Genomic DNA, 12,327 nt, shown 5'->3' with positions numbered 1-12,327 from the left:
ATTTATTCTATGTTTCAGAGGGCTTTTGAGGGACTGGGTATTGCAAGGTTCTGCTTGTTTTGTGATTTTGTACTCCAAAGTGGATTGTTGCAAGCTTATGAAGTGAGCTGTACAGTGATGTCCTGCAGCGTCAATCAGAAAGAGTGATTCTATATACTCTTGGGTATGGCTGGCACATGTTTGTTTGGGGCTCTAGCACTATTTCATTTGCACAGTACAACAGTATGCTTCTATGTATGTTAAGTATTCGAGTATGATAAGCGCCTGATGCTAGACACTTTTTTTTTTATCCAGAAGTTGATGTTGCATTCCCCTCAGCTGTACGTAGAATTAAGTAGAAACTAATAGTGTGCTGGTGACCCCTGCAAAACTGTGTGTGCTGTCATTTCCTCTTGTTTCCTACTGTGTTACCACTAGAGTTTGTTCCATACCTGTTTACCCTGGCCTCTGTTAAAAATTTAAAAAAAGAAAATAAAGCACTGCTGCAATATACCACTGGTCTTCCTTGATTTTGTGAGGAAATAACACTGTATCATCGGGTCCAATGTTTTGCCGCCTTCTCATTTTTGAAGAATTGGCACAGAGAAGGGCAACGGACACAAGTGCACGCTGCGTCTGCAAAAACAGAGTCACTCCCCAATGCTCACTCTCGCTTGCTCACCGATAACATTATGTTATTTGAGCCGGCCGCCTTGAGGCCCCGCCTGGCAGGGCGAGAGGCGCCGGCGTTGGGTGGGGACCAGCGAGCGGCATGCATCTGTATTTGGCTAAAATATGAGCTATCTCGAGGCCAGCAGCTCACTGGGGGTGCAGTCTCACTCCACAGCTAGCGTACCATTCATGTGCTCGATACAAGTCTTATTAAATCCATGGACTTGTCCGTGTAGCGGTAGCTACCCAGCAAACCATAAACATCTCTGTGTAATCGCCCACCCTTCTGCAATACTCATCCGATGGGCATTTCTTGAGGAAAATCTAATGGAAGCCTCTTAGCATTGTAAACTGAAGGATCAACATCATGGCTGAGTTCATTTAGAGTGCACTATCTCTTAAAAGGACACCGAGGACAACGCCGCTATCAAATTTTTTTGTTAGTAAAATCCGATAGGCATTTTGTGGCTTTGTTGCCGCTTGTCCGGCAGCGAAAGGTGCATTTATTGCTAAGAAATTTGGATTCGAAGTTGAAAAACTTTTCCCCGCCGCTACGATTCAAACTCTGGGCTCTCTGATGACGAAATAGAAGAACAATGCCGTAAAGCAGCGGAAACAGAAACAAGGACTCCATGATTGCTGGTGGTGAGCGCTGCACTCCCGCCTAGTAGCAGCCGAAATGAAAACTATACTGCCGGCTGGACGTTGAAGGCCTCTATCAGTCGTCGTCACTTCATTTATGTTTGCACCAACGTTATGGCAGAACCTATTCCTGATTCTGACAAAGAGGTTCTCGCAAAAAACTGCAGTCTGCATTCAGCGACCTCAACTCCGCACAGCGTGCAATGCTTTTGAGGGCTGAGGCGGCGGGTCTGGCAAGAAAGTCCTAGCGCCGAGGGGTCAGCAGTGTTGCGAGCATCGCCGAGCCACCGTCACGACTGATGTGTAGCTACTGGTAAGTGTGGGCATCAGTGGAGTCACGAGGGGGTGCGGAGGGTGTGGTCCGCACCAGGTGCAGAGCTCATGGGGGTGCAGCTGCAGGATAAAAGGATGGAGGAGTGCATGCAGTGCCTTTGTTAACTGCTAATTAGCTCAATGTTTCAATTCTGAAACTCGCAGTTTCCTCTAACTAGTTGTTTGAGCCAAAATATTTTGGTTACGGAGACATTTTGAAGTGGCATGCATTAAACTGGATTCATCCCCCAGCTGGAATTTTTCACCTGGTGCAGTCTTTTCACTGGACGTTGAAATGCTGCTCACAAAATCCCTGCCTGGGGCGCCTTGAGAGGGTCGGGAGTTCTAATTTGCAACCTGTCAAAATCAACTTGACATTTACAATGGAAACGTCTAGGTTCTCAGGCCTTGCGATATTATCTGTTGAAACAAACTTGTAATAAGCTTTGAAATTGAAGAAACGATCAGCAGGTTTGCAGCCCTCATGGTGAGAGACAATTATTGCTTTTTTTTTTGCTCCGCACAAACTCTCGGTGAGCAAATTCGTTCACCAAGTGCCAATAGGTGTTCTACCTGCATGTGAAAACAAAATTTTTGGGGAAAATTGAATTATTACTTATCACCCCTTCACATGAACGTAAATTTCATTGTATATGGTTGCCCTCACAACAAAGGAGACTTCTTGGTGCTGCAGGAATCTTCTTAATGCTTCTTTGATTGTATTATCGTCAGGAAATCGCTGCCCATGCAGAAATTGCTTTCGGTTACAGAAGAGAAAGTAATCACCGGCACTAAGGTATTTGGGAGACTTGAATATTTGCACACTGACATGAGCAAACTTGCTGTAAAGCATTTGCCATCAGCTTCTCACAACATTTCGGTTTGGTTTCTCCCGTATTTCTCGTTATTGAAGCATACTGAAGTCATCATCTTATGTGGCGTGCATTTTAGTAATAAAACGACTCCTGTATTCTAAAAGGCTGTTGCCATAATCTTTCCAGCTGAAATTTGCACAATAAATTTTTTTAGATAGAGTTGAGAACCCAATGATTCCATTGCACGAAGTTCGAAATCTTTTGATTTCTGTCTAGCCCACACTTAACTACACTTACCATCCCATCACTTCCAGATCTTTAATTGGATTGAAGTGCTAGTGTGTACATGTCGAGAAATGTTTCACTTACTGGAGTAAATGACTTACAGGGCATTCTGAAGATGTTTGTTTTGCAGTAATAACTAACATTGCCTTCTCACTGTTGCAATTTAATTTAGCTTTCTAGCTGTCTAAACTCTCTTAAACGGCTGCTTTTTGGTTCTTGCTTATTCCAACGGCAGTAAAATTCAGTTGTCTTCGTACGTTCGACAGGGCCTTGTGGAATTCACCTTTTCAGTTGTCCGTCATCTCTATGTAATGAGTATATTCATTTTCACATGCTTGGAAGGTGTTTGCATCAAGTGATGATTGGTTTCTTTCTAATTATCCCTGCAGATATCAATTCAGTGGTTCTCTGTATTTGAAATAGTCCTTGAGCAGTTGCTGTTTTAACTCTTCCTAGCTTTTCCTACCCATATCGTTGTAAACATTTTAAATGCTGACACAATTTTTGCAATTCTTTTCGTACTGTCAGTTGCCGCATTCATACATGTCTTCAAAACACTTCTCTTCATCTCTTAATAAATGTGCCTTTGTTCAAAAAGCAAATTTCTTAGGTTTTGTTTTTCTGGCCCTGCTAATGAACATGCAAATTCACCAAATTGGTTTTCATGCAATATAGTTTACTGAATTATATGTTGTACAGTATGGAGTGAGCTATACACTGAAGGGAATAACGGTGATAGCGCCATGTATTGGAAGAGGAGGAGGGGAGGGGGGGGGGGGTTGCGCTGGCCACTGCACCGGTGCAGGTGACCCTAGCAATGCCACTAGCAGGCATATTTAAATTCTGTAGTAATAGTCTTCTTAAGGCTGGTTATACAGCCCAGCGTCTTGGTACGTTGATGATATGAACACGCCGAGCGGTCCATTTGTTCACGTGGAGGCGCAAACATTGGCTATACACAGGTTTTCCTTGTTGCAGTAGTGTGCTATTGCACGAACTTCGTCCGAGGAACACTTAGAGAGGCACTTGGAGGTCCTCTGCTGCTCCGCCCTTGTAAATCGAGGCACATAATGAAACCACGCAGGCACGCAGAATGCATAGCTGCAAAGCACTCCAAAACATATTGAAACTCAGCTGGCCGCCTGTGCCGCCGCCAATTGCAGGTTTTCTTTGACTTCCAACATTCAGGTTGTCTCTTTTTTCCGTCTTCCTCGTGTGATAAAAGTGCACTAGTGGTTTCAAAACAACTCTTATATACTTCATTATCGATCAAAAACAAACCTTCATGCACCTTTCTCAGCTTCAGAGATCTGTGGTGTCTTTTCTCCTATTTCATCATCACTCTTATACTTGCGAGATTGGCCTGTGGCGGTGATACCTATATTTTAGTTCTTGCTTTTTTCTACCATACAAGAGCTTTATTTTCAGAAAGAGTGGTGTTTTGTGTTTAGGAGCTGGTATTCTATCGATACAAGCCAACTTCAATTTCTCCTCAGTGTCCCTTTAAGAAACACAAGAAGTATAGTGCATAAAAATTCTGCGTTGAGCGTTCTAAAGCTAAAGACACAGGGAAGCAGGCATAGAACCGACGTGGCAGGCTGGCTTAGAACTTGTAACTCTGAAGCGAACAGTGCTAGCGTTGATCTTATGCTAGAGGTGGGATCATGTGACCAGTGGTGGGTGTGACAACCCCTATAAAGTCTGGCCAACATCGACCGCTACCTCTACCAAAAAAAAAAATGCTCGGCCCGACCACTTTTGCCAGAGTTAGACCGAGCTTTAGGATGGACATATGCCTTACGTGAACAGACGTCAGCACCTCAACCTTGGGCCGGGTCTACATTGAATTCCAACTTTAGCTACAATATTGGCCCAATGTACTGCCTGGTTGTAGCCAAGGTTAAGTGTGATTCCTGGGGTAGTTTTGTGCAATATATTTACTGAAGGCACAGCTCGAACATATTACGACAGAGGAATAAAGCATGGACGTATATTGGGATTCAAACTCGCGATTTTTGTGTTGGGGGGCAGGCGCTCACACTAGTGAGAAACTTCCTGTAGCAGCTGCGAAACACCTCCTGTCTGGGCTGTTGCAACCCGGTTTCGCTTCCATTTTGCTGACGTCGCGTGCACAGCAGCTCAGCGAGCAATATGGCGTCGCCCAAGGACGGCAATATGGCTCCACGCGAGATCGCCTGCGGGCATGGAGGAAAAAATATGGTAGTGTTTTAAAGGGACCCTGAAATGATTTCTATGGGCATATTCTAGTGCAACAGATATTTGTGGGTATTCGAGTCGAATTTGAAAGACCTGCGTGGAACCTAAAATTTAGAAATAATTTTAAAAAATCGCTGCTAGCTTGCAGTAGCTTAACCGATAAGGGCGACACACGTACCTCACTGCACATCCCCTACGTCAATGGGCAGATGGGGCCAGCCTTCAAGCTCCTGCACGACTGTGAAGCAGCGCTAGCAGCGCTAAGCACTGTACTTTTGAAGGCGCACCGCGTCTGTTCACATTGAAAGTAGGACGCACAAAAACACAACCTGCTGGCGAAAACGCGCTTTTTTCACCCTCTGGTCGTCATGCAGGTCTCCCCGGCGCCGCGGCTTCAAAGCTTTGTGGCGAGGGGATGATCGGGATGCCTTTCGGACGGGTAGCTTCGGAATGCTCAGCCCCAGGTTCGGTGTCACGTTTGGCTTCGCGTTCCCCGCGGTTCCCGGATGATGTTTGCCTGAATTTGCCAGAGTGGAAGAAAAACATTCTATGCTTAAAAACTTTTGCAACGTCATTTTTGCTCGCGCAAGATTCACTGACTCTTTGGCGAACTTGACTATAAAAAGTCGTTCCTGTTGAAGTGACACCGTCTCAGTGACGCCACGCGCGTCCAAAGTGGCGCATTATTTTTCGTTATTGTTTGTTTCGGCTTAAGGACCAGACCGATACTGCTGTAATGGCGCACAAGTTTTGTTATGTTTACTTTTTATACACTAGCACTTTTCCATCCTAGGCGAGTTAAATGGCACATTAAAGCGCCGCTGCAGTGTTTGCGAAGGTTCGTGACCACTTGCGCGTGATTCTGCGCCGTTCGGCGGTTTTAACGATATGTTCGCCCTTAGTCCAGAATGTTCCAAGTTATATTAAACAGGATGCGGCCGGCAGAGCTCGGCCTATTCTGACCTCGACGGGCGCCAGACAGAGAGGAGAGCGAGCGAAAACGAGAGATCTGAGAGAGAGCAAGAGAAAGTCACTTTATCAGAACACCGGTCAGGTCGGTGGCTTGAAGGGCCTCCACGGACCGAAGTGTGCGCGTTACTATCGCCGCCACTGAGTTCCTTGCTTTTTTGATTGCGGGCAGAAGTGCGCAAATGAACAGTTAATTTGAAGCTCGTTCAAAATAACTGCGTGCGCTTTATTCTGCATAACTACTGCCACGTAGCAGTGAACAGGCCGGGATTCGGCGGAAGGCTGTGTATTGGGCGAACTTGTGCCCGCAAGCAGAAAGCACCTCAGCGGTGGCAATAGCATATGGAACATTATTAATTCTGCCGTCGTCTCAGTCATGTGCAGGCATCTGGGGCTTATTATTTTTCAATCTTTTTAGGTTGCCCTTACCTAATATATGTCGTCTCATGCAATCAGAATGCCCGCTGCTTCCTCCCGCGTTCAGTTTAAAGACAGCAAACGTTCAAGGCGTCTAGCTAAAACACCGACCAGAATCTCTAACGTTATAGAGGCTGTCACTGGTGATTATGAATGCTCCACCCCAGGTAGCACGAGCACTTTAAAGGCATTTGAAGAAAAAGACATCTCATAAAAATGCCATGTAAGTTGGAGTAATGTTACATGTTGCATAGTAACTTTACATTAACATTAAAAATTAACACATAACGTTATAGACCAGATTTTTGAGCCTCTCCTGGGCGCGGCCATTTTGCACCGACTGGCGCGCCGCGGTGCGGGCGTTTCGTTGGGGACTGCGGGGCTGCGGCAGTTCCGCGGCCGCGCCTGCATATAGCCGCGCTTCGGGCGCTAAAAAAACATTGTCGAGCATACTTCCGCTGCGTGGCTGTGTTGCAGGAAGTATTTACGTTATCAAAGCGATAACATTGAGGCGTTTTAATGACATTTAGTTTGACATTGTGCCGGCGCTTAGAACGCGCTCGTGCTTAATCGAATTCCGTCTTGGTGCTCCACCGCAAAGAAACTTTTTATTCAATATCAAGAATTAGGTGTGCGGCTAGTATGCAGTTCCAATTCCCATGCACTCTTATTCCTTCCTGCCGGCCATAAAGCCCCCCCCCCCCCCCCCCCTTCCACAAACGGCTTTCTTGTCGCCGCGCCAGTTTATCAACAAATTACCGCTGTGAGCTCAACTGAGTCGCAGCGCCAACAGAAAACAAATTTTGTCATGGTTTATGCAACCTGGTGCATAAAAACGTACTTCCGCTTAATTTATAAAAGCTTGAATAGATATGAGCAGCTAATCCAGTTTCACTAATTCTGAGGTCCGAAGTCGCGTTATTTTATTCAGGAGCTCTCGCCGCGTGTGAGAGCGTTGCGTAGGCGTTTGGCTAAGCGTGGAAAATGTAATGAAATCGCGCATATTTTCCTATGAATAATGTAGATACCGCACCGCTGCGGTGGCTCAGTGGTTACGGCTCTCTGCTCTGGCCCAAAAGACGCGGGTTCGATCCCGGCCGCGGCGGCCGAATTTCGAAGGAGGCGAAATTCTAGAGGCCCGTGTACTGTGCGATGTCAGTGCACGTTAAAAGAACCCCAGGTGGTCATGGGCGTCCGGAGGGGGGGGCAAGGGGGGGCGGCTGCACCCCCCTGGAAAATCACTCACTCGAACCGTGAGTGATGGCCGCACGCCAGGGGCGGTGGTGCGCTCAGCCAAAAGGGTAAAAGCAGCCCCGCTTCGACGCTTGGTCACATCTGCGAAATGCCGCGTCCGGGCGCGCGTCGTTCCGCCGTTTTCAAACCACGCCACCGCCAGCTCTGCTGAAGGACGACCTGTTGCAGACATGCAGCGGCACCGGCGAGCATGTGCTTCGAGCCGTCTTGAGATGGGTGTCTGTTTCTTTGATCTTTAGAGAGATAGCGACACGGAGGCAGACAGTGCACAGGGCACAGGTCGCTCGCTATAATCATGATACGTTCGTACGCCGGCCACCGATGAATTCTTGAGGGGGGAAGGACAAATCAGCCGTGTCCACCCCCGCTTTGTCGGGCTGCTCAGGGGCAAGCGGGCGACGAGTTGGCGCCGCCGCCGCGCGCTGTCTCCTCCGATCCACTGGAGAGCTCGGTGCGGTAGAAGCGCCGCTTTCAGAACCTTCGGCAAAGGGGATTAGCTGCTTTTGTTCACGGCGACGCAGTCTCCAGAGGCGCCCCCACACCAGCGTTCCTTGCGTCTTCTCCGAAAACCAGCGCCTTTGGTCAACGCAGCCCGATGGCGCCTGCCTGGCTCGCCTGTCACCTCTGGCTGGGCCTCAAATCACAACAGCGCCCATGTACTGTGCGTGTCAGTGCATGGTAAAGAGACCCAGGTGGTCGACATTATCCGAAACTCTGTACTACTCCGTCCCTCATAGCCTGAGTCGTTTTGGGGCTCTGAACCCCATAAAAGCACAAAAACAAATTTTCCGGCCGAATTAGTTGCGGGTGTCCCTTCCCCTCGGAAGTCGCGCGGCGTTCCTTACACCCCAAAAGTGCGCATTCGTGGATATTGTGGCAAGTAAGCCCTTGCACGTGTGCGCGCCTCTGTGTTTGTGCTTCGGTGTTTTTAGTGGCGGGTTGTCAACGAAGGTGAGAACAACCAAGACAGCGGACGAGAAAACGACGAGCGGCGAGCAGTGTGTGTGCGGTTGCTGGACTGTGCGGATGCGCGAGCAAGATGGAGCGAGGTGTATGAAGCTGCGAGCGTGCATTTATCTTGTAAATAAGTTTTCGTTGTATATATAGTCATCTTTTGTTTTCAACGTACTCGTTCAACCATTTTTCCAATCAATATATATGATGACTGTGCACTGAGAGCGTGTAATGAAGCACAGAAATGAATTTATCACCCGTGTAACTACGCAATTCGCCCAGAAAAATCCGAGGCGCCTACAGTTGCTGTTCAAGGAAGACTGACTGAGTGACTGTAGTTGCGTGTTTGTGAACATATTGCGCTGTGTGCTGGTCATCAATTCGGGTGAGTCGAGAACCCGTATGCAGTAAGACTGAGCACTTCGAGTACTGATAGTATCTTTTTGCATTTTTATTAATTTTAATTGTTTCTTTGTTGATAAACTCCAATGTATCTCTACAATCCGCGCTTTAATTTGCTGCTTGTAATTTTCTTTCATGTGTGTATTTTACTTATTTTTTATTTATATATAAATAAATAAATTTACTCCGCAAATAGTGCCTTTTCGCTACGAATATACCCCCCCCCCCCTCCGGCGCCAACAACCAATGGGCCCCCCCCTGCAAAAAATTCTGCGGACGCCCTTGCAGGTGGTCGAAATTTCCGGACCTTCACTACGGCGTCCCTCATAGCCTGAGTCGCTTTGGGACGTAAAACCTTAATAAACCAAACCAAGCTAAGGTAGATACCAACAGCAGAAAGATACTATAGATAAACCTTTCCCCAGATACCTCTAACACGCGTGCGGAAAAAGCAGCTGAAATCGGTGGCGGTCGTGCTTACAATCATCTGCATGAAATGTGTTTAATGGGAACAAGAGCAAGCTCAGCGCAAGGGTGCCGAACACGTACATGGTGATCGAAAACACGCGCTCCGTCGGGACAACCTTCAGTCTGCAGCTCGCCTATCCAGTTACTACTCCACTGAGTCAAATCAATAGATCTACATTCTGATGCATAAAATTATCGCACGTAAAAGGCGACGACAAACGACGCGACAGCGCAGAAATCTGCTTAGAAGTGCCGGTTTCCAGTCCGTACACTACTTGGTCGACTACACTCGGATGTCACGTTAACGAGTAACTGCGCACAAGATAACCGCAGCACTGTCTGGAAGAGGGCAAATGTGAGTAGTGACGCACAGCACACACCCTCATACGTTAGCTGATGGAGCACAAAACGGCAGAAGCGAACACGTAAACATGCGTTCTATGCGCGGCGCCGGCGCGACCCGCAGTCCCTCGGGCCGCGCGCGCCGACAGATGGCGACTGGCGTCGAGAGTAGGCGCGCGTCCGCAGCCTGCGTGCGAGGGTAAAAAAATCTGGTCTATAAGTTACATAGGAAACGTTATTTTCACATTCTGAGCAAACGTTGTTTTAATATATATAATCTTCTAAATTTTATTATAATGTTAGAGTCGCAACTATAAAACAACATTGCAAATATATTTCGAGCACGGATTTCCAGACATTTTCTAACTGTTCTTAGAGTAAAAATGTTTTTCAACTAACAGTACCTTGTAACCACATCTCTTAGATAGTACTCGCCATAGATTACATGAAGAGCCCCATTATTTTGTCACAAAACTTTAGTATTACCAATTCCCCGCTGTCACTCATGGGACATCCCGCAGTAGCGAGTATATAAGCTCGGCGGCATGATATCCGTTTGGAGGTGAGTGAATACGAGTTGCTGTGCTGTAGTGTAGTGGAGAAGGTGTCGCTCTTGTTGTTGGTTCTTGCAAAGAGTGTTGTAAGTTGTGTGCCGTCAACACTGGCAGGCCTGCATGCTTGTGCGGGGCTGCTTAACCATTTTCGAGAAAGTTCCATTTATGTTGTTTACATGTTTCATGAATGTTTGGGGAAGGTTATTCAAACATTTATATGTAACATTACAAAAACATTAGAAAAAAGGACATTAAAAAAACATTTGAGCATAACAAAAATGTAACATGGGGCAGTGGTCTGGTCGCGTCTCACACAGCAAACAGAAAGCGATAAAGCCGCGGTCAGGCGGTAACAAAGAACATTAAAAACAAACAACGAAACTTTATGGCACCACGATCGACCGCTCGCGTTTCATCAAACAAGAGCACATTAAACCTACCTTCGCTGGCTTCTTGTCGGAAAATTTGTTTCCATTGTTTGTTACGCAAAATTTCTTCTATAATTACCCAGTTCTTTACATCTCATCGTGGCTGGACACCTCGCAAGGTTGAAATAATGTCGGACACAAAACTGCAGTGACCGGATCATTGCTTGAATCCCATGATTGATATAACCTCCCTCCGACTGCCACCAAAGAAGACATCATTTTCGCACAGCATTAGCTGACAATGCATACCCAGGAAATGAACTTGCCTGTACTTTGTTTCTTTGTCTTTTATTTTGCACTTGATATTGCGACTACTCTCGTCTGTATAATGCCAGAGGCCGGCAGAAAACACGGCAAAGCATCTGCGGCATAAAGTTGCAAAAGAAAGCCAGAGGATTTTCGGCGTAGATGTAGGGGAGTGATGGACAGTCGTCAGTTACTTTATCCTTGTTTTGGGCAAACTTTGTAAAGAACATCTGTAACTTAATCATCCAGAAGCGCTGATTTTCAGAAAAAAAAATTAAGAAGACAAGCTTGGTAGCAGCTACCAACGCCCCGTATGAAACGGCATGCTCATGCCATTCGTCCAAGCTCCCGGATACTGAGCTTGGACGAATGGTAAACCATGCAGCTAGCCCGCGATACATTAAACCGGGACCCTGCAATCCCCTGGACATACCGTCAGTCCAGAATATGGAGGCCATCCACTACAGGAAAGACATCCCTCTTATTATGGCAACATTCTCTGTTCACTTTGTCCATTAAACTTCGTCAAATTCAACAAAACGTTCTGCTCACACAGGCACAGGCTTTCTTAATTTGGCCCATTGCATTCTAGAATGCCTTACGGCCATTTAGACTCCTCACTTCCCCTCATCACCCCTTCCTTCGTGGAGTGCATGGCTCACCTCGGATCAGCTACAAGACCAGCTGGTCCTCGCGCGTCAGGCCCCCTCCCTTCTTGGTGGCCAGTTTTGAGCAACCAAATAAAGTGATTCTACTACTGCTACCACCATTCCTCCATGCTTTAATGATATGGGTGACGCCTTCGCTATTCCGGTGTCATTCAGCATACCATACAGACATCACTCTTGCATGTTTGATAGCTGTCGTTGTGGAGCTATTTTGTTTTTGCATATCCCCTATTTTCTAGCGTGAGTGTGCTGTATACTTTAATTCACGAGTAGTTTCACGCTATGCATATCGGTCTCTAGGGTATTATCGACCTATTGCGGTTGGTAATACCTGTTCACAACAGAAATGTACCGACGCTAAAGATTAGATATGGCCTAATAATGTTCCTCGTTTTGTGAAATCCCGCAACTCCCGCACTGTCAATTCAATTCAAAACATTTTATTTCGTGGATGGCTAGAGGCCGAAGACGATTAATTGTGTCCCTGGCCACACTCACCGCGCGTTCTCGCCCAATTACAAGTCCTTAACCTTGTTCGAACATGCTGCGGTAATGCGAGCGCGTGATGCACTATCTACAAATTTAATGTACAAAGTGTCCATATGCATGACGTACCATATGAAAATAAGTGGGTTATGTGTTTTGGTTTATGTTTGACGTCCCAAAGCGACTCAGGCTATGAGGGACACCGTAGCGCCTGGAT

This window comes from Amblyomma mixtum, chromosome 3, assembly GCF_055824585.1.
Source record: "Amblyomma mixtum isolate Tamu chromosome 3, ASM5582458v1, whole genome shotgun sequence".
Lineage (NCBI taxonomy): Eukaryota > Metazoa > Arthropoda > Arachnida > Ixodida > Ixodidae > Amblyomma > Amblyomma mixtum.
This window is presented reverse-complemented; position numbering follows the sequence as displayed.